The sequence below is a fragment of the Balaenoptera ricei genome, chromosome 7, assembly GCF_028023285.1.
Source record: "Balaenoptera ricei isolate mBalRic1 chromosome 7, mBalRic1.hap2, whole genome shotgun sequence".
Classification (NCBI taxonomy): domain Eukaryota; kingdom Metazoa; phylum Chordata; class Mammalia; order Artiodactyla; family Balaenopteridae; genus Balaenoptera; species Balaenoptera ricei.
In genome coordinates this window covers 96614457-96638618 of record NC_082645.1, presented here as the reverse complement: position 1 = coordinate 96638618, position 24162 = coordinate 96614457, and the positions used below count along the sequence as shown (strand labels likewise).

The 24162-nt window shown below is 33.3% G+C and overlaps 1 protein-coding gene across 2 annotated transcripts in view; it reads left to right on the top strand.

Moving 5' to 3' along the window:
- ERBB4 (erb-b2 receptor tyrosine kinase 4) overlaps positions 1 to 24162 on the top strand; it is a 1139160-nt gene that overhangs the window by 869876 nt on the left and 245122 nt on the right. The gene's annotated exons all lie outside the window — the stretch shown is intronic.

Sequence of the window (24162 nt, the reverse complement as noted above, 5' to 3'; positions counted from 1 at the left end):
ATAATATGTTAAATCAGGGAGTTTTGAAAGAGGCATATAACCCTTTACTTTTCAAGCCACATTTCTTACCTCTTCTTCCTTTATTCATTATGATTGTAGAATCCAAATTAGTAATATCATTGTTTTTTAATTTTGTACAACTTAAACAATATTTTAAATATTAATCTAGAGCTTTAATAGTCTTTATGTTCTTAATTATGTAGATGATTGCAAAAAATATTTTTAAGAGTGTAATTTGCAGAAGTTGATCTATTTTTGTAAGGTGTTTTTTACTTGATTCAATTTCTGATTTAATGTTATTTTGAACTGGTTGGTATATTCCCTAGGCTTAAGAATTACCATAGACTAAAGGCAGTGTAGAAAATATTTTGTGCAGGTGAAAGTACAAGTTAGAATTAAAAAACAAAATATTTCACTCATGTTTATACAAAAACCTATACATAAATGTTTGTAGTGGTTTTATTCAAAATCACTAGAACCTGGAAATTACTCAGATGTTTTTTAATTGTGGTATATCTATACATTGTAACATTACTCAACAACAGAAAGGAACAAACTGCTGACATACACAAAACATGCATGGATCTCAAAAACATGAAGCTAAGTGTAGTGTTAGATTGTTTATTTGAGATTTTTCTTGTTTCTTGATGTGAGATTGTATTGCTATAAACTTCCCCTTAGAACTGCTTTTGCTGTGTCCCATAGATTTTGGGCCATCATATTTTCATTGTCATTTGTTTCTGTGTATTTTTTTATTTCTTCTTTGATTTCTTCAGTGATCTCTTGGTTATTTAGTAGCACACTGTTTAGCCTCCATGTATTTGTGTTTTTTACAGTTTTTTTTCCTGTAATTGGTTTCCAATCTCATAGTGCTGTGGGCAGAAAAGATGCTTGATACAATATCAATTTTCTTAAATTTTCCAAGGCTTAATTTGTGACCCAAGATGTGATCTATCCTGGAGAATGTCCCATGTGCACTTCAGAAGAAAGTGTATTCTGCTGCTTTTGGGTGGAATGTTCTATAAATATCAATTAGATCTATCTGGTCTATTGTGTCATTTAAAGCTTGTGTTTCCTTATTAATTTTCTGTTTGGATGATCTGTCCATTGGTGTAAGTGGTGTGTTAAAGTCCCCTGCTATTATTGTGTTACTGTCGATTTCTCCTTTCATGGTTGTTAGCATTTGCCTTATGTATTGAGATGCTCCTATGTTGGGTGCATACACATTTATAATTGTTATATCTTCTTCTTGGATTGATCCTTTGATCATTATGTAGTGTCCCTCATTATCTCTTGTAACAGTCTTTATTTTAAAGTCCATTTTACCTGATACAAGTATTGCTACTCCAGCTTTCTTTTGAATTCCATTTGCATGGAATATCTTTCTCCATCCCCTCACTTTCAGTCTGTATGTGTCCCTAGGTGTGAAGTGGGTCTCTTGTAGACAGCATATATATGGGTCTTGTTTTTGTATCCATTCAACCAGTCTGTGTCTTTTGGTTGGGGCATTTAATCCATTTACATTTAAGGTTATTATCGATATGTATGTTCCTCTTACCATTTTCTTAATTGTTCTGGGTTTGTTTTTGTGGGTCTTTTTCTTCTCTTGTGTTTCCTACCTAGAGAAGTTTCTTTAGCATTTGTTGTAAAGCTGGTTTGGTGGTGCTGAATTCTCTTAGCTTTTGCTTGTCTGAAAAGCTTTTGACTTCTTCACTGAATCTGAATGAGATCCTTGCTGGTTAGAGTAATCTTGATTGTAGGTTTTTCCCTCTCATCACTTTAATTATATCCTGCCACTCCCTTCTGGCTTGCAGAGTTTCTGCTGAAAAATCAGCTGATAACCTTACGGGGGTTCCTTTGTATGTTATTTTTTTGTTTTTCCCTTGCTGCTTTTAATATTTTGTCTTTGAATTTAATTTTTGTTAGTTTGATTAATATGTGTCTTGGTGTGTTTTTCCTAGGGTTTATCTGTATGGGACTCTCTGTGCTTCCTGGACTTGGGTGACTATTTCCTTTCCCATGTTAGGGAAATTTTCCACTATAATCTCTTCAACTATTTTCTCAGACCCTTTCTCTTTCTCTTCTTCTTCTGGGACCCCTATAATTCGAATGTTGGTGCGTTTAGTGTTGTCCCAGAGGTCCCTGAGATTGTCTTCAATTCTTTTCATTCTTTTTTCTTTATTCTGCTCCTCGGCATTTATTTTCACCATTTTGTCTTCCAGCTCACTTATTAGTTCTTCTGCCTCAGTTATTCTGTTATTGATTCCTTCTAGTGTATTTTTCATTTCTGTTATTGTGTTGTTCATCTCTGTTTGTTTGTTCTGTAATTCATCTAGATCTTTGTTAAACATTTCTTGTATTTTCTCAATCCGTGCCTCCATTCCATTTCCAAGATTCTGGATCTTCTTTACTATCATTACTCTGAATTCTTTTTCAGGTAGATTGCCTATTTCCTCTTCATTTATTTGGGCTTGTAGGTTTTTACCTTGCTCCTTCATCTGTGACATATTTTTTTGCCATCTCATTTTTTTTTTTTTTTTTAACGAGTGAGATTGTGTTCCTGTCATACTGGTTGTTTGGCCTGAGGCTTCCAACACTGGGGTTTGTAGGCTATTGGGTAGAGCTGGGTCTTGGTGCTGAGATGAGTAAATCCGTGGGACCTCACTCCGATGAATATTCCCTGGGGTCTGAGGTTCTCTGTGAGGCCAGTCATTTGGACTCGGAGCTTCCAGTGCAGGAACTTTGGCCTGACCCTGGGCTCGTGAACCAATATCCCACAAGCCGCCTGAGGCAGCAAAAGAAAAAAAAACAAAAAGCAGTAACAAAGTAAAAAATAAAATTAGTCTAGGAAACTAACAGATAGGTTAGGAAGAATATAAAAATAAGTGGGAATGTAAATTGATGCAACCACTATGGGAAAGAGTATGGAGGTTCCTTAAAAAACTAAAAATAGAACTACAATATGACCCAGCAATCCCACTACTGGGCATATACACTGAGAAAACCATAATTCAAAAAGAGACATGTACCACAATGTTCATTGCAGCACTATTTACAATAGCCAGGACATGGTACCAACCTAAATGTCCATCGACAGATGAATGGATAAAGAAGATGTGGAACATATATACAATGGAATACTACTCAGCCATAAAAAGAAATGAAATTGAGTTATTTGTAGTGAGGTGGATGGACCTAGAGTTTGTCATACAGAGTGAAGTAAGTCAGAAAGAGAAAAACAAATACTGTATGCTAACACATATGTATGGAATCTAAAAAAAAAAAAAAAAATGGTACTGATGAACCTAGTTGCAGGGCAGGAATAAAGAGGTAGACATAGAAAATGGACTTGAGGACATGGGGTGGGAGGGCAAAGCTGGGGCGAAGTGAGAGTAGCAGCGACATATATACACTACCATGTAAAATATTTAGCCAGTGGGAAGCAGCAGCATGGCACAGGAGATCAGCTTGCTGCTTTGCCACAACCTAGAGGGGTGGGATAGGGAGGATGGGCGGGAGGCTCAAGAGGGAGGGAATATGGGGACATGTGTATGCATATGGCTGATTCACTTTGTTATGCAGCATTAACTAACACAGTATTATGAAGCAATTATACTCCAATAAAGATCTGTTAAAAAATAAAAACATTAAGCTAAATGAAAGAAGCTAGACTTAAAAGAATACATAGTATAGGATTCCATTTATAAGGCCTTCTTGGGAAGGAAGAACTATGGAGACAGATGTCGATCAGTATTCCCAGGAACTGGGAGGTGGGAGATGAGTTGGACTACAAAAGGTCATAAGGAAATTTGGGGACATGGTGGAACTGTTCTGTATCTTGATAGTGGTGATGGTTGCACAAATGTATGGGCTTGTCAAAAATGGTCATTCAGTTAAAAAATATATTGTACTGTATATAAATTATACCTCAATAAATTTGACTTTTAAAACATCTCATATTTAGGAAAATAGTAACTTTACAATGTTATGTGGAAATATTGTTAGCTTTCTTTATGAAACAAATTAATTGTATCTTTTGGAAGAGAGAAAGTAGTACTAAATTACAATTAGCAAAGCAACTGTTTTGGATAAAGCTGCCTTTTCATGTAAAGTTTTGATTGAAATATAACATATATAGTGTAAAAATACATAAAACCTAAGTGTAAAGCTCAGTGAATTTCTCCAAATGAAACATTTATGTAATCATCAGCCAGATCAAGAAACAGAATAGTATCAGAACCAGAAACGCTTCTTGTGCTCCATTCTGAGGGTAACAACTGCCCTGAATGCTAACAACATAGGTCAGTTTGCCTGTTTTTCTACTTTGTATAAATTGAATCATACACTATGTCCTCTTTACATCTGGCTTCTTTTGCTAAATATTATATTTATGAGATTCATCTAAATCATGTAATTTAGTTGTAGTTTTTTTTCAGTTATATGGTATTTTGCCTTTAAATGTTTTTAAAACAGTCAAATGAGTGATATGTCTTATTAACAAATTATTTTAATGAAGTAAATAGAGCAATTCAACTCTAAAAAAATATATAATGTGATAGAGTTAAGTGACTTATACAACAGTGGCACTTTGGCATTTGGGCACAATCAAGACCAGTTAGTACAGTTGTTCAGAACAAGGTCAAATTATGGGGAAAAAAAATCAATAAGAGAGAGACAGAGAGAGAAAGAGGGAGGGAAAGAGAATCTAAGGCCCAAACTGCAGTTTTATAAGCTAGCGTCTATTTTATATTTTCTTACATACATGAAATAATTTTTCCTCCTTGAGCCTTTGGTTGAGTCACTGTACTATCACTTTGAAGCATGTTTTCACATTCGTTTTGATGATTTTTTAAAAATTATCACAGCCAATTAACAAGAGGTGATGTAGTATGGTGGTTAAGTGTGCTGTCTTTGGAATTCAATTTTCTGAGTTCAAAGTCAGGTTCTACCATTTTTTAGATGTGTGACCTTAGGGAAGTTCCTTATATTATCTGAGCTTCACTTTCTTCATTATACAATAGAAATATTAATATCATTCATAAATTGGCTATGAAGATTGAATGAGTCTATAAAACAATGCCTGGTTTAAATAAATCACTCAATAAATGCTATTACTTATTATTTCTCTAGATATCAAATATTTTAAATGTTGAGGATGGAGGAACATACCCCTCTAGGGGGAGGGAAGTCTCTCAGAGTCACCCAGGGAGCTTTGATGTGTCCCTATACCTCTTTGATAGTCCTTTGAAGGAAGGGAGGACATTTCTTTCTTCATCTTGAGAATCACTGTCATAGCGAGGGCCACTGGTACCAATGGCAGTAGGTCATAGGCAGAGGCATATGCAGAGACAGAGAAAGAGTTAAAACCATAGTGATGGGTGACTTGTGGTTTTCAATGATAGTAATTGAGGTTATATAACTCAAAATCATAGTGTATCTTACAGATTTAATATTTACAACATTTAAACAAAAGCGGTTTGGGAATTTCCAGTCCTCTTGCTTGCATAGATTCCCAGGCCATTCCCTATAGTCTCAGACTAATACACCTAATTCAGATGAGTTTTGTCATAAATAGGTGACCGTGACCAGTAGCAACATATAGATTGTATAGTTCAGCCCATCATTCCAGTGAAAAATCACCTGTAGGCCTTTGTACAGGTAAAGAGCAGAGGTTCTTGAATGTGAAAGCCTGAGTTCAAGTGTTGACTCTACAATATTTTTTATCTGTAAAATGGGGACAATAATGGTAATACTTAAAATGAGAATCCTTATACCTCATAAAATTGGTGTGAAGATTAAATGAGATAATGCAAAGGAGCCATTATCTAGTATATGTTCACTGGTGATATTTATGACTCTAGTTGAAATGTTAGCAAAACAGTCTTTTTAAAAGTCTCATGATATTGTGTTCTATTAGTATTTTATATCAGGGCATTAATCCAATAGTTCAATGGCTATGGAATTAACATATCAAAATTTCTCAGGTTTTAAGTACTTAAATTTTATATCACACTTCTAAGTATAATGATCTCAAAGAATTGGTAGTAGGTAGCTAATTGTTCCTTTCAGAAAACTCTAGATGTCCTTAATTAATACCTGTTTTGAACTTAAATTTAAAGCAATGTGACTCTGTTCTTCAATTGTATTGACTTGTTAGATTTGATTGACTTGCCAGAGGCTGTTTATAAGGCAATTTGGAATTTACATTAAAGATTTAGCTTGGACACTTTGGAAAAGTATTTATGGCCATAGAGCATTTTGACATGGATTGGGTAAGAAGTAAAAGTAACAGGTACCTCCTTTTTCCGGTCCTTAGTATTGCAGTAAATGCTTACCTCTCTGAAATGGGGTGGTTATATATTCAATTGAAAGCAGGTGACTAGTCTAGTAATATTCAGATCATTTTCCATTTTTAAATTCCATCACAGTTTTCTTTAAGCTTCTGTCTGAATTGATTAAAATAAATCTTACATAATAGGAGGACAAAAACATGATATAAAATAATGTTTTAAGTTTCATAAACCATGCTTTAACTGGGAGATTATCCAAAGCCTAGTTTTTTTTTAGTTACAGAAAATTACATTGAGCATGTCAATGTGGCCATTTCAAGATATTTAGAGTTCATACTCCCTACTGCCCCATTATGCTATATTCTATTTCCTAAACCAGCAGGAAGAGAAATTGAAGATTTAAATGAAAACAGGTGAAATGTTTCCAATCTTGATCGACTTTCATTTTCTAAGCAGTGTTATTCTTTCCCGAGCCTGCAATTTGTGAATTGGTTTTCCACACTCGATTTGCCTTACAGGCTGCTGCTGGAATTTCTTCCAGGAAGATTGGATAGGATAGTATAGAACTTTTTTTTTACCTGTAGTCTCCTAGAATATGCTACTTATAGTGAAAATAATACTTGATATTTTGAAACGTCTCCATTCTTTCCTTATCTGAAATAAATGCCTTAAAAATAGCATTTAGCTTTGATGCTCTTCCTTCTCCATCAAGGATCTTATGAAGAAATATGTTCAAAAAGTTTATTATTAATATTATTATTATTATTCTTTTTTGTATGCTATTTATTTTAGCTTGCATATATGCTGTTTTCATATAGATTCTGATAAACAATGTATTAGATTCTATTCTATTTTAGTTTCTTTGTCAAACATATATCCAAATCTTTTTTAAAATCCTTACTCCATTAGAGACTAAACTTGTTCATCTCAGCAAGCAAAGTCTCTATTTGGTAAAGCATTTTTTTTGTTAGCTAGCAATTCAGACTGTAAACTAATAATTTTTATTGAATTTGTGACAGAAATTATAACAACTACTAGATATATGTTCAAGCATTTTTATCTGGCTGTTTGTTTCAACTCAATTATCCTAAATGCTTCACAATATGAAATAAGGTAATTGAACTTAGTTTAACTCCCTAAATCTCATATAGCCAGATATTTGAAACGTTTTATATTCCTGTCGCATTTTAATGCCTGGGTCACACTTTTACTTTACGATATAGTGGTTATTACCTAAGAGGTCACATAACGGCTTATTCTTTAGCAGTGTGACCCATGTGTGATATATGAGAGAGATGATGTGATATTGTTGGCACCACTTGCACAAATGGCACAATCCTTTTTCTTTGTTTTGCCCCCAAGGAACTTAATTCTTATGTCCAAATCGAACGGTCAAAGTTGCCTGTAGATAGTTACCTTATTTGAGTGGCAGTTGTGTTATGATCCCTAAGTACAGCAAATAAAAGTACACAGGCTTTTTATTATAAGTCTATCCTTAGTCCACCATGCTCTAGACATTAAATTTACTTTTGAATTAAAGAGCATTCAAAGAGGTGAAGGAGAGTGTGTGAATTTCTTCTTTTCCAGCTGATTTGGGTCCCACACTTCCCAGTACTCATAAAATACCAAAATTGTCAAAGAAGCATAAGGCAAGAGTAAAACATCTCAGATCAGTTGTTGTTAATTCCTGTTCATACAGTTCAAGTGGTTATTTTAAACAAAAGTATTTAGTGGCACAAGGTTGCATGAGTGGCTTTTATAATGATATCTAAATGCCCACACATTGTTACAAAGCTTTTACAGATATAGAAACATTAATATTAAACTCAAAACCACTGACTGTAAAAATGTGACCAGAAGTCATAGTTACGGTTGAAAGTCAAAAGAGATTTTAAGAGCATTGACTTTAGAACTGTAACAGAAAATCTAAAGATAGCATTATTGAACTGGGAAGATGTTTATTATACTAGTTAAGGGTCAGAGGAAAAATTCAGTGGATCGAGGGACCCATTATGAATACTTTTTCACTCTTTCCCATAAGCATCTCTTGCTACAGCATAGAAATTATGGTGTTTGTAATTATTAATTTCTGATCTGGAATGATGTCAGGACTGCCTTCAGTCAGTTATCTCAGAATATCTTAAGCTTCACTGAAATTCGTTACTGACAATCCAATGCGTTTTATTAAAAATGGAAGCAAGAAAATGAAAGGTATTCCTGAAGCCTCGGCTCCTTTCTTTAGACAGATATTTACAGTTTTAAAAGTACTTTACATGTGTTTTTCCAATATTCAACCTCTGGTATTGTTTTCTTATAGAGTACAATTTAGAGGTATAAGTATGTCATCGATATTACTCAGGATTTTTATTTGGAATTTTAGTAGACTAGAATATTGAATTTTATTTCATAATATTTTATTTCTAATATCTTTCAGACTAAGAGCTGTCTAAATTGCAACCAACTAAAAATAGAAACCCATTGCAAACATTTCTGTAGCTGGTATATATAGAAATACATTGACAAGGTACAAAGGAAGTGAAAAACTAAGAGATATGGCAAAATGAACAAGTAATTCCTAATAAAGAAAAATTACTTCATGCTTTCAAATGACTAAGACGTAAATATGTTAAACAACTAGTTTTATATATATATATATATATATATATATATATATATATATATATATATATGTTTGTATATATTGTAAAAAATGGCATTTGACCTGGTCCCTTACTAACATCTGACACAAAAGTTATCAGTAAATTATTGGAAGTCCTGAGGTAATGCCTTCTCATCTAGTCAGCACCCAAATACTATTGTTTGAATATCTTGGAATTTAATATGCTATAGAATGATGAGGGTTACCACATATAGCATATATCTTTGATCATTTACCTACTCCTGGTATTTAATCCTTAAAATCATGCTTAGTATGTGTGTGAAATGATTTCAGTGTTTTATAGAAAAAAAACATCAGAATAATTATATAACAGTGAATGTATTAAACTTCTCCAGTGTGAAGGTATTAGTGAATTTAGCATCTAAAACTATCAGAGTTTGCCCTCAAGCCCTATTTTGAAATTCAAAACATTGTAAATCTGGATTATATATTTGATAACTAAAATGGTAAGGATTAAAAAAAAAAACTTTGTGAATAGGGATGAAAGTGAATGAATTGTTCAACTGCTATATAAGTTTTTTATTACCATATAAAAAATTACCATAAACTTAGCAGCTTAAAAACAGAAATACAAACAAAAACACGGTTCTATAGGTAAAAGTACAGGCATGTCTATTTAGGTCTTCTGCCCATTTTTGGATTAGGTTGTTTGTTTTTTTTGATATTGAGCTGCATGAGCTGCTTGTATATTTTGGAGATTAATCCTTTGTCAGTTGCTTCGTTTGCAAATATTTTCTCCCATTCTGAGGGTAGTGAGGTGGATGGACCTAGAGACTGTTATACAGAGTGAAGTAAGTCAGAAAGAGAAAAAACAAATACCGTATGCTAACACATATATATGGAATCCAAAAAAAAAAAAAAAAAAAATTCTGAAGAACCTAGGGGTAAGACAGGAATAAAGACCCAGACGTAGAGAATGGACTTGAGGACATGGGGAGGGGGAAGGGTAAGCTGGGACAAAGTGAGAGAGTGGCATGGACATATATACACTACCAAATGTAAAATAGATAGATAGTGGGAAGCAGCCACAGGGAGATCAGCTCGGTGCTCTGTGACCACCTAGAGGGGTGGGATAGGGAGGGTGGGAGGGAGACACAAGAGGGAAGAGATATGGGGATATATGTATATGTATAGCTGGTTCACTGTTATAAAGCAGAAACTAACACACCACTGTAAAGCAATTATACTCCAATAAAGATGTTAAAAAAAAAAAAGTATAGACATGGCTGGGTTCTCTCCTTAGGATGTCACCAGGCTGAAACCAAGGTGCTGTCTAGGCTATGTTCTCACCCAGAGCTTGGAGTCCTTTTCCAAGTTTACTCAGGTGGTTGGCAGAATCTGGATCCTTGCAGTTATAGGACTGTGGCTCTTGTTTCATTGCTTATTCTTTGCCTTGGGCATTCCTTGTCATGTAGCCTGTTCCCTCTTCAAAGACAGCAACAGTGTGCCAGTTTTCTCATTATTGAATCTTTTAATTTTTACCTCTCTGACCTCTAGACCTAAATTCAAAGTCACCTTGATTAGATCAAGCCCACCTGATTGTCTCCCTGCTAAGTCAAGTAATTTGGGACCTTAATTACATCTGCAAAATCCTTTTATAGCCCACCCAGAATAGTATTTGATTGAATAACTGGGTGAATGTATGTTTATACACTACAGGCTGGAATCCTGTGGGCCATCTTTGAATTCTGCCTACTTTACCTACCATAGCACTTTCAATGCTCCCTTTCTTATTTCTTCTTGTCCTGCAAGAAAGGAACTTTATTTTCTGTGTCCTATGCAACTTTGCCATATAAGAACACCTTTAAGTCTGAGAGATATTTGTCTTGCTACCTTCAAATAATTTATTGCTTGCTTGTCTGAAAAAGAGCCAAAAGCAAGCAATTAAAGTATTGTCTTAGAACTAAAACCAGCGTTCTTCTGTACATTTAAAACCTGGGTTCTTTTGTATAATTATTTTCTATAAGGTAAGGTCTCAATGTACACATTGGCTCCAAGTGTTCAATACTCCATTTGTGAGCAGTAACTCATAGTATAATTAGGATCAAACTGCCCCGATGTTAACTCCAAGTTTATTGCCTTTCCATTTATTTATCAGACTGGTGAGTCTTCCCCAAGAGTGCTCTAGACCTGCCTGGTTCAATATGGTAACCATAAGCCACATGTGCTCATTGAGCACTTTAAATATGGTTAAAACAAATTGAGATGTGCTGTAATTGTAAAATGTACAGCAAATTTTAAAGACATTGTATGAAGAAAGGAATGTAAAATATCTCATTAAAATTTTGCATTGATTACATGTTGAAATGCTAATAATTTTGGACATACGGGTTAAATAAAATTTTATCATAATTAATTTCATCTCTTAAGAATACGTCTACTAGAATATTTTAAATAACCATTTGCTTGCATTCGATATCTGTTGCACAACACTACTCTAGAGCTGTTATAAAACTTGGAATACTCTTACCAATGAAAACCTTTCATCACACACTCATCTATGCAGTTATATAAATAGAATTTATAGTAGATATTTAAAGGGATAGAATAAAAATTTAATATAAACAGAAACTAATTTTTTTCTTACCTCCTCACCTTGGAGGTCACAGATTTTGATTCTAGAATGTGATATCTAGATGGAGAGGTAGTAGGCCTTTTTCCTATGAATATTTTAGTAACAGTTTTGAGCACAATAAGAATGATGGAGGGAACGGTTTTTCATGTTCACAAAAGGGTATTTATTTTACCATCTTTGATAGGTTGCAGATGGGATGAGTCAGGCAGAGCCAAGGAGAAACATCTGTTTGCCTGTACCCATTGCATATATCTGTAGATTGATATGTGCCCACAGATCTTATAAACTTTTACAAGAGAAGACTAAAATATGATCAGCTGGGTCTGCATTCAGAATTCTGAGTATTGTCTACTTTTTAAATTGAAAATCACTCAGAGACATGGAATTATATTGCAAAGACTCTCTTAAAATTGCATCTTGTAGCCAGTATTTCTATTAAAATATTGTTTCAATTTTATATGTCATAAATGAACAATACTTAAGCAGAAATATTTCTTAGGTATAGGTCAAAGTTTCTATTTTTATGCCTGACATATATATATATGTCTATTCAGAAAAGAGTCAAAATTATTCTCCCATATAACTCAGGCATACAGTGGATTAGACCCTAGTATCTTTTCTTTTTTTACATTTCCTATTTAACTAAAGTAATCTAATTAACTGGGACCCCGTTCTGTGATGTGGTTACATAAAATGATATGTAGATATTAACTTAAATTGCTCTCTTCATGATTTTTTCTTATTAACCTCAGCACATTCCCTAACTAATCATTCTTTCATAAACATACAATTATTTTTTATACTATGTACGTAGGCAGGAGCCAATTAACAGAGAGCGCTTTGATTTACCAACGAAATTCCTCACAGTGATTTCATTCTTTGCTACCACCCCCCCTCAAACCAAAAATGATATAATTTCATTTTAGTAATTTCACAGTAACTCATAACCAACGAAAGAATGATCAGGAAAGGGAAACCCACCTCTAATAAACACTGAATGCCTGTAGCCATTGCAGTTTTTATAGCATTCTGTTCCTCTGCCCAGAGTAAAGCATTCCATATACTTGAGTCATTTATGGAATAATTATAGTTACTTTTAGTAGAGTTAAAAATAAAGCAGCAATAACAAAACCCCTTACCATAAAAAGTTTACTTGTTGAAGGGAAAAAAAAAACAACAACGATTTTTTTTAATGAAAACAGCAAAATCTGTTTCCAAAGTTGTTTGTTTCTTGAACCTCTGGATCCCAAATCCTAGTGTTCAAATCCCAAGTTCAAATCCCAGAGTAAATGCCACCATTGTTCTATGCACTAAGAAAGAAAGGAACAACGGAAAAATCAAAACACCAGTTCTTATTTCTTTCTTAGAATAGCGTTACTTTTTCCAAAATCTCTTAGAGCTTGTTTTTTGCCATCCTTTAAAAAAAAAAATTCTAATATATGTCTATCAGGTGCACTACACTATCACATTTAACTTTCATGATATAAAATAGTTATCACCATTATCATTTAACAAATGAAACAGGTTCAGAGTAATTAAGCAATTTACAAAAAATCACTAGGCTGGTAAGTGGAAGAGCAAAGATTTGAGCTCAATTGTGTGTGATTGATTCTAAAAACCACATTTCCTTCTTTCTACTAGATTGGTTCCCAAGTGGAAGAACAGTTAAGAGTTATTCCTATGGTGAGGCTGATTGAATATTTTATAGCCTACTAAAATAGTTTCACCCATTGTCTTTCCCTTAGTCCTGACTTTTACCTATTTAGCTTTCCTCGGATGTATAGCATTTTATAATGCTTGTCCTCACACAGCATATTTTAGTCTAACAATACACCTGGCACTGCTTGGTGAGAATATATCAATATTTCCCATGTTCTAAGCATATACTCATGTAGGATGGTAACATAATATAAATATATTTTTACTTTTTTATATATTAATACATTAGTGACAAATCTAAGGCATTTATGAATAAACATAGGTGAAGTTTTTTTTTTTTTTAATCTTTTCTATAGTGGCAGTTATTTATAAATTCTATATGGATTTGGTAAAAGTACTGTGGTTCCATATGAGAACTGCTTCCATCAGACCTGACACTAATTCCATTAATACTGCCACCCCCAGACTCACTTACCAAAGGTGGAAATAAGAATCCAAGCTTTATGGACACTCAGCAATAAAATAACAGACAATATAGTGCTGGGCTTTGGCAGGCTTTTCCTTTAGATTTTCCTCTCTAGTTTATACTGTAAGATTTGTGGGATGGGGCAAAGTTGATTGAAAGTCATAATGAGCATAAAATGTAAAGCATGAATCCCTAGATTGTGTATCATTTGATTCTATTTGATAAGGTAAAAAGTGACTTCTGCTAAGAAAAAGTCTTCCCACTATTGATACAATCAAACATACCATATTTTATTTGTTTTTTGAAATGATAAAACAAGAAAAAATCCACTCTTCTATATATGCTACTTAACAATAACCAGCCAGTAAATATTCATTATAATTACTACACGTCAAGCACTGAGGAGAGAATGAAAAAAAAAAATTAACACAATCCCTAATATAAAATTTACAGTGCAGTAAAAGATGTAAAATATTTAATATCATTTTATAATTATTTGCATTTTTATTTACTATGAGGAAAATTGTAAATGGATTGGATGATGTTGGTATGGTAAAATAGAAAAATATTACAGATGACACCTGGGTTTTTGATCTGAGTTAACTGGGTGAAAGGTGATGTCATAAGCTGAGACAAAGACTCAAGAAGAAGTGGAACAAATTTTATGGGGAAAATAAAAAATTCTGTTTGGGGTGTGATAAGCTTGAGATGCTTACTTGAAATCTGAGTGAAGATTTTGCATGGGCAGATAGTTGTAACACTCTGGAGCTCAAGAGAGGGGTCTGAATCATCAATCATATTTAAATCCATAACATTGGATGAGATTGCACAGGCAGACTGTGCAGATGGAAATGAAAACTTAGCAATGAGCCTTAGGATATTCCATCATTTAAGGGACAGAAGAGAGGAGAAAGATATAATATAACAATGGAGATTAAGACAGAGAAATTGAGGGTAGGAGGAAAACCAGGAAAAAAATGCATTCTGGAAGCCAAGTGAAGAAAGTTACTAGGTGAAGGGGAGTGAGACTAAGACTAATGCTGATAGAGAAGAAGTATTGACCATCTTATCTGACAAGATGGAGGTTATGGGTGAAACTTGAAAAGATTAGAGCAGTTTCCATTGGAGTGGTGGTGACAAAATGGATTAAGACTTGAAATGGCTCAAGAAGAGGCTGGGAGACAGAAATAGAGACAACTTGTACAGAGAAAGCTTTCAAAAGGTGTTTGCTGCAAATAGAGAATATGAGATCAAGAGAAAGTTTTTTTTGTTTATTTGTTTTTCTTAAGTTGGGAAACATTATAACATATTTGTAAGATGATGGGAATGATTCAAAAAAAATATTTCAGGAGATAATGAACAACTGCAGGCAAAATTTTCTTTAGTTATCAGAAGGGATGGAATTCAGTATGCAAATGGAGAAGTTGGCCATAGAAAGGAGCAGGAACTGTGCATCCATTGTAACTGGAAGAAGTTTAGAGATTATAGGCAAATAGGCAGGTAGACCGTGGATTTGCTGGTAAGAAGATGGGGCAATTCACAACCTATCATCTTTTTAAATGAAACATAAGATGACGTCATCATTTTAGATTAGTGTAGGGGAGGCAATATTGGAATTTTTAAGAAAGAGAAGATTTGATAGTCCACCAAAGATAGAAGGAGCTCATACTAGATGTATAGTATAAATTAGAATGATCCCTTTGCCGTGTTTTATTCAGCCATGTTATGATTGTTTAGATCATATAGGCATGGGTACTTGGAAATTTGTGTTTACCCAGGATTGGAGTTTTGCCAGGTATCTACTAGAGCCAGGAGGTAGAGACCAATGAATTAAGGCTATATGAAAAAGAAATGATAATAACAAAGGTCATAAAATTTAAGTTGAGTAATGAGGGAAGTCGGCACATAAGGGAGGCTGAATGTACAATGAAAACACATTAGGGTCAATGGCCTGAAGTTCCCAATATTATCAAATATTGTTGAAGTATAGATAACAGCCTAGGTGGACTAAAAAAAGAGAAGCTGCTAGACTGAAAGTAGTGTACTTGAAATAAAAGTTCTGGAGGTAGTGCCATAAAAATTACAATGAATGGGAGTGGGAAGCTGAAGCTATTGGACGTGAATAAGCAGGGAATTGGAAGTCAGGAAGTTGGATGAAGATGGAGAGAAGTGAGAAGATTCAACAATTATTTAGAATTTAAAAAATTTTACTGGGTTTGGTAATTAACTAGATATGAAGTAATTAAGAGAAGAAACTCTTCGTAATTATTACTAGGTATCTGACTTGGATAGTTGGATGGATGTTGGTAACATTAACTTATATGTGGCACAGTGTGGCGGCGATAAACTCATGAATGTATTTTTGGATGGGTTGAATTTGGGGTGATTTTGGTAGATCCAAGTGATGTTAAGTAGGAAATTTAATGTGCAGCTATGGAAGTCTCTCCATATACAGGTGGAATAAAAATGAATAGGAAGTGTGAAATACAGAGAACTAGTGTTGATGTATTTTGAGAAATTTACACTTGAAAAAAAGGAGAGAGTTAGGGAAATAGTTGGAGAGGGAATAATATCAAGAGAAGGATATATTGAAGATAGATGAAATTTCAGTCTGTTTTGGAAGGCCTTATAGAGAGTGAAAGGGTAGAGACACAGGAGAGAGAGATCATCAATTATAGGAATTTCCTGAAAAATCTAGAAGAATTAGGAGGCAAAGGAAATGTGAAAGGGTTAGACTTGCAGGCAAAAAGACACCTGTCATCATTTTATCAGGAGAGAGAAATAGAGGGTAGAGAAGATTCAGATAGATGAATAGATAAAGGCTGAGGGAGTTTCTGTTTAATGTTCTGTATTTTCTCTGAAGTTTTAGATGAAGCCATCTTACCAAGAAGGAGGAAGGGTATGTTTTAGTATGTGTGAATGTGTGAAGGGAGTAATGGTCTGAGATTTTTAAATTCAAATATAAACTGTGCTAATTTTTGCATTTAAAATATTCTCATGCTAATTCACAGATCATCAATAATTTGCAATGTGTTACTCTACGTGTATGCAACTGAAGGTCACCCTTTTTTATTTTTGTATGAATTTGCTATCAATGACTCTGGACTCATTAAATTAGAAGACTGCTAAATATTTAATCAGAATCTAACAGCATCCTGTGTGTGTTCTGAGAAATTAACAGATTTCAATACCTGTAGTGATAATTGAAAAATGCTGATATATAACAATTACTCCAAATCACACCATTATCACAAACATCAGCAGTTTTTTGTGTGCAATGGTGCAGGTAGAGAACATTTGTATATCAGGAAATCAGGAATTTTTTTTCCTATTTCAATGTTCTTGAAATGCTCTTAAGTAAGGAATTATGTTGTAAGGAACAATCCCTTACAAATAAAATGTATTTGCATCTGATTGTATTGATGTAACTAAATTTATCCTCAAACCGTGGTTCTTGTCTTGGCAATTTGTGCCACGTGCCTCTCTTAAATCTAAAGCCAGTAAATGTAGAATTCACCATCCTGACGGTTAGAGTAAACTAGCCGGGATTTAGGTATTTCTTTTTCTTTTCTTCTTCCTGTTCTTTTTAAAGATTAATTATTATCTGCAATATATTTTAAAATGATATTTAAAATTACAAAAGTAAAACATGCTCAGTGTATTAAATATAGAGGTATGTGGGTATATATGTATGTTTATCCTTCTACACATTTACTCATATACTAATACATATATATAATAACAAAGGGTTTCGTTTATTTACAGATATGGGAACACCACACATTTTTCAGCAACTTACCTTACTTACTAACTTAATAGTACATTATGAACAGCCTTCCAGATCAATAGCTTCTTTTTATGGTTGCATTGTTTTCCCTGCCATTAATGTACCACCAATCCTATATTGAAAGATAGATTGTTCCAAATTTGTGTCTTTCACAAATTATAAAATAGCATATATGTGTATATCTGGCATTATAAAAAATATGTTTAGCTAGGCATAAATTAAAATAAATGGAAAATATTCAATTTATCATTCAAATTTGCTAATCATTATTCAATAAAGTCAAATAGACAATATATTAAAAATTATAAAACTACAAATATTTGAGTTAGAAAACATTTGAGTTACAGTCTCATTTATATTTATATATAATTTGATATCATAATTTTTTATACCTATCTAAAATTAGATGGGTCCCATCAAAGTATGGCTGAAAGATTTCACCAAAAGTTGCCAAGGACTGCCTGATTTAAAAATTTCTTCTAATGAATGTATTGCTTTCTTTATGGTGTCATCAATCATGTTATAGAGAGGACTTGATGGATAAGTAAGCTTAATTAATCTTCTTTCAAAGTTTGTTGATTTTTAAAAAATCGGTTTTAAGTAATCTTAGATGGACAGATATACATAAATGGATCTTTAATATTTCAAAAATTCATAAGATGACTCTGATCCTATATAGTTTTGAAATAATTTAGTAAAACTTAAAAATTAACTTAGTTCTAGCAATGCCTAAACCTTTTAAAAAAAATACTAACTCTAGATTGCTTCAAAGGGCTTCTCCCTTTCTGTTCCCTCCCTCTCTCTCTCTGTCTCTCTCTCTCTCTCTACCTCTTGCTCTCTTTTAATTACTAAGACAGCATTACCTGATAATAAAGAATAACTAGAATGAATGTTACAGGTTGGTGACTGTTGCATATCATCCTAAAATTACTGTTGTAAATTGTTTAAATTAGATTGTAAATTAGATTGTTTTGTTTGTTTTTGACTATTTTGCCAAAAAACTAGAGTACTAATATATCAGTGGTCCCAAAGAGATAATGGTGTTTTCCAGTCACCAACTCACTGCTGGGTAGTGCAGTTAAGGTCTATTAACTGCTATCTCTTGTTCTTCTATTTGCCCTAAGAAAAACTGAAATTTTGCATTAACTCAGCTGGCATGACTATAAGTAAAGGTGATCCATTTGCCTAGGTAATTTCCCACATGGAAAAATAAAGATATGTAATCTGAAAAATTAAAAGACTGAGAAGAAGAAATTTTGTAGATATGCATCAGTCAAGACATTTAAAAGGAATTAATAGGTCAACTTCGTACTGCTTTTAGATTTCCTTCATGATCATTTACAAGAGAAAGAGGTTTAAAAATAGCCATCCCTGGATGCCTAAAACAGTATATATTATAAAATATAGCCTAATGTTAATAGTGTACATAATTTCAATAATAAAAAAATAATAGACAACAGATTGAAAAATTAATATTCTAGCTGGGAAGAGAATCTGGTTCATGTAGATGTGGATTTTTTTTTCCTTAGTAGGAATGATTTCTTTTGCATGTAAATGAAATGGTTTCAGGCAAAGTGTAAAGTTGTCTTGCTATTATATTATTTCAATGTTATTTGAATTGACTTAGGTTCGATTTTTTTTTCTTTGTTTATGCTATCTGGTGGCTCTAAATCTGTATTCAGAACATCTGCAGAATCATAACATCTTCTAAGCAACTGCTTGAGAAAAAAATGGGTTTCCCCATAATTAGAAATGTGTTCTAATTAGGGATTGGGCATTTATATAAGTTCAAAAAGGAGTTATATTGTTAAACATTGTTAGATGCTCTAAAATGTGTTCTTTTGATTTTGGTCACAATAGACCTCCCCTTAGGATATAAAAGCTATCCATTCTATGCTAAAAACATTATTTAAAGTGGAGTGCAGTGACCAAAAGTCTCTGCAAGGAGGGTTTGTTTGTCTTTTCTCTGAGTCCTCTGCAGAGTATTTTAAAAGAGATAGACAGAAACAGCTTCACCCTATCATTTTTTTTCCTTTGGGTTACTTCCAATCTGCTATGGGCCCAGGAATTAGAAAAATTGGGTATTCATGTTTTACCAAGTTAAATGCTAATGAAGAACTCTGTTTTCTTCATGTTCTCTTTATTGATTTTCCAGTACAATATTTGCTTGAGGTTCATAAATTATGAAAACATTTTAGTACTTTCGAATTTTATCACTATTTGAAAATGGATGGCAATGAACAGGCTGTCCATTACAACATATTTAAATTCCACAACTCAGAAACTACATTCTTGAAGAAGCTTTACAAGCTTCTACTTAGTGTTACTTGTAGGTGTGTAGGGCACCTCCCCACCCCACCCCCAATAAGAGTGTTCAGTCAAGGCTGATGTAGGTAAAGCCTGGTAAATAACCAAGAGACTGTGATAATTAAGCAAACATAATAGAAGCACCAGGGTTATTAACTGTTACCTGAAAAAGGGAAGAACCATCCGTTTATCTTTTGTTTTTAAAAATCTGATTGTCTAGAGATAATGCATTTGATAGTTCAATGCAAGAAAAGAAGTTAAACTTGGAAAATCTGGACATAGTTCCTTTTTCGGTTAGGACTTTACTTGGGCTACAAGTGAAATTAAGCCTGATGTTAGTGGCTTCAACAAATAGTTTTATCTGTTATTCTTTAAAATACAGAAGTCTAGAAGTGAGGGAGCTGTGATTGCCTTTGGTTCTATGGATCAGTAACATCGGGGTCAGAATCCATGTCATTTTCTTATCTTTCTGTTTTGGTAGTAAGATGGCTGCTGCAGCTCTAAGCATTACATCTGAGGACACAAGAGGAGGGACAGATTTCATCAGCTGTACCTTTCCTTTCCCAGAATTCCTCTAGCTGAAATTTGTTTTTCTCTCATTGGAAAAAATTAGAAATTTGTTGTATATTCACATCAAGATGTAGAAAGACTGGGGAAGTTGTTGAACTTTTTAAAAATCCCTAGATTAGAAGGCTTTAGGGAGCAGGGGATTAGGAATGACAGTTGGGTTAGTCAACCAGAAACTTTGACACAGTATTGTGAGGGTGAGAGATAAACTAAACTAATACAAGCAAACAAAAATAACAACTGGTCCAAGGATTATTTTCATTGCTTTTACGAGAAAATATTATTTTACTTATTACTTAAAAATCAGAAATAAGCAAATATTAAACACATATTAGCTTCAGTTCAAGAAACATGAAATAACTTTTCCCATTTTCTTTTCACTAGAAATTCTTTACAATTACACTTTTGTTAAGTTTAAAAATATATAGGAAACTCTGAAATTGTTGAAATATTTATGTGCTTTTAAGGGTTGATTTAAGATGAAAAGTATCTAAATATTTATAGAAGTAAAGTACGCATTCAGTTATTTATTTGTGTAATAATTATTTAATGATTCTTTTCATGAGACAAACTAGCCTCCAAAAAACATGAGGACATCTGTGACACAATTACAGCACTTAAAGGACTTATATTTGTACTTTTAAAAATAGAAATTCCATTATTTTACCTTTAAGCTCTGAATATGTACATGTCCCTAATCTTATTTGAAATTTACATATTGGTCATGAAAATAAGACCCTTAAAATTGCAACGCTATTGTGGAACTCCTAGATGAACTAAATTAAACTGGAAGTCAGTAGATAACATGGGATATATTAGAACTAAATGTTATAGATTAGAAATAAAAGAATATTTGCCCTCAAAAGGATAGACTATACTTAAGTAGATAAGAAAGGAACAGTAATGAGCAAGGATCTAATTATGTGTTTGTAAGCTTTTTCCTAGCTTAAATAATTGTAGAATGTGAAAGAACACAGAAAGATAAAATTGCCATTTGCCAAAATAAGAGACTTAGGGAGGAGCAGGAAATACCTTTTGGGAGAAGAAGCGTTGTTGGAATCAAAGTTTATTTTGGAATTTCTAAGACTGAGATATTAGCTATCTAAGTGGAGACATCAATTGAAATTGAAATTAAAATATAAATTTAGAGGAGAGGAGGTCTGGACTAAAGATATAGATTTGCTTATCACTACATAGATAAAGAGATGGAGGATATCATATCTAGGGAGTAAATGTAAGTAAAGAAGAGAAGAAATCCAATGGTTAAGTCCTGGGACCCTTCTTCCTCTAGAGGTCAGGGAGATAAGGAGGAAGCAGCTAACAGGACTGAAAAGGACTGACCAGATAGAGGAGAAACTCAAGGAAAGACAGTGTTTTAAGAAAGGGAAAGTGATCACTCACATGATGTGTTACTAAGTGATTGGTTAAGATTAGATCTAAGAAATGACTATTCAATTTGACAATAAGGAAACTGTTAGTGACATTGACAAGTACTGATTTCGTGGAGAAACTAAATTGTAATGGGAATTAGTTCAATAATTAATAGAGCACAAGTGAATTGAGCAATTCACAATTGTTCCAAATACTATAAAAGTCTTAAGTGAAATAATTGCATTTTTTCTTAAATATATTATCACCTAAAGTATCCTATTTGCTGTTTGATTTATGTAATGATAATTATTGAGAATCTTCTTAGAGAATATTACTGGAGGTATAGGGCAATATAAAAGTAGAAATAATAGTCCCTAACCTTACAGGGCTTATAATTTACCTAGAAATAGAAAAGAATCTGAGAGAGAATAATTATAAACAACTAAATTAAGTTTAGTTTGGGAGTGTATAAAAGAGACACATAGTGCTAAGGGGAGATACTCTTGTAAATATGATAGCAAAATGGAATGAATTGGGTCACAGAGATGGCAATAAAATTGAGGCCGTTTATTAGCACTTAGCCCTTTATACATGAACATAAGGTTGTTCCTATGAAAATTACCAAATCGTTAAATAAAAAATATGAAGTGGCCTCTTTCAGAATCATTATGTTTAGCTATCTTTTTCAATTACAGAACTTTCTTTAAGTTTAATATTTAATGCCAAACTTTAAATTCTCCATAAAGGGGATGTCATTAGGACTCAAAATTAACAAAGATCCATATAGACTTACAAAGGCATCTGGTTTCAGCATGTGTTACCCAATGTGAAGAGCAGCTCCATGTACAATAGTACAAATAAGATTTCTAAACATATTAACTATTTTAGAGTTGTGTTACACTTAAAAGTGAATGGTCTCAAAAGGTCAGAACAAAAATAGATTGATACAGCAGACTTCAACTTAATGAGAGAAATCAAACTGAAAAATAACAGTGCCTTAGGAAAACAAAGGGAAAGGGGGAGGAAAGAAAACAGAAATGAAAAAAAGCCCTTGAACCAAGCTTTTTCTTCTTTTGCATTTCTAGCGTTCCCAGAGAAAAAAGAAAGTATTGGAAAAATTTAAAGGAAATGACATTATGTTATCCATGGCTCTCTTCAATTAAAAATGAGAAGCTATTAAAATCAACACAGGTATAAGTCTTGATATTAGAGGAGGAACAAGGGGACACAGAAATTTGAAGGCATAGTGAAAAGATAACAATATACCTGTATATTGTTCTGCACCTCAAATCCATAGACCCCAAAGAATCAACGCTTCTCCTTCCAAATGTCTTTCTCCTGATTTCTCAAGTCCATGAATGGAGTCATCAGCCTTCCACTCACGCAGGCACGGGAGCCTAGCCATCTTTGACTCCTCCTTTGTCTGTCTTCACCATCAGGTTTATACACTGAATCATTTCTGCTGCTGGAAATACTTTTCTACCTCATCCTCTATGCTTCCCTACTATGTCTCTCACTGCCACCAATAAGCACTATTAAAATAGCTAACCAGTCTTGAAAATATCTTCTCTTCATTGCCTATTTATCTAGTATATTAGGAGAGTAATCGTCCTAATATACTCTTATAGTCATATGTTAATGGAAGCAGAAAAGATTTTAGAGGAAACCATGCCAAGATTCAAATCTTGACTATCCACTTAGAATGCTTATGACCTGGGGCAAGTTATATAACCTACCTCAGATTCATCATACATAAATAATCATGTCAGAAGAATTATTGGACATAATACAAATAAAACACCTGGTAAAAGTCACTTTTGTTATTTAATCCTGGAAGAAATGTTCAGTGACCCCACATGGATGTCCAAAATCCTGGCATTTTCCCTGCAGCTGTACCTGTTCTCAAAGTCTCCTCCCTTTTCATTTCATCCAACTCCCCATTAACACTTGGAAGTGCCCTCAGAGGGAAATAAGGGTACCAGCAGGGCAAAATAATTAGAAAACATATCATCTGAATGAAAAGGAGTTTTTTTTTTTTTTTTCTTTTAAGAAGGACACTTTCTTACTCCCTTTGTGTAAGCATTTCATCAAAAAAAAAAAAAAAGTTTTTAGTCTAAGGCAAGGATTGGGGTGCCTTAAAAGCATACTAAAAGAAATCAAAGATGCTTTATATACATATTTGTATGTAAAATAAAAAAACTATTACTTAAAAAATTAGTTTGTGAATCCTCTCAAAATGGGACTGCTTAAATCTGTATTATGTAATTGTACCCAGTAAACATGACAAAAATGTGTGGTGTAATGACTTGATAGATAAAGATAAATGCAATTTGCCATAGTCTATAATACCTGTTAGTAACATAGATATGTGAGATTACAGTGATTAGAATGAATGGAGATTTTGAGGTGAAGAAAATTTTTAACATAGGAGAGCAAAGAATAGTGCCTGTAATGATTTAT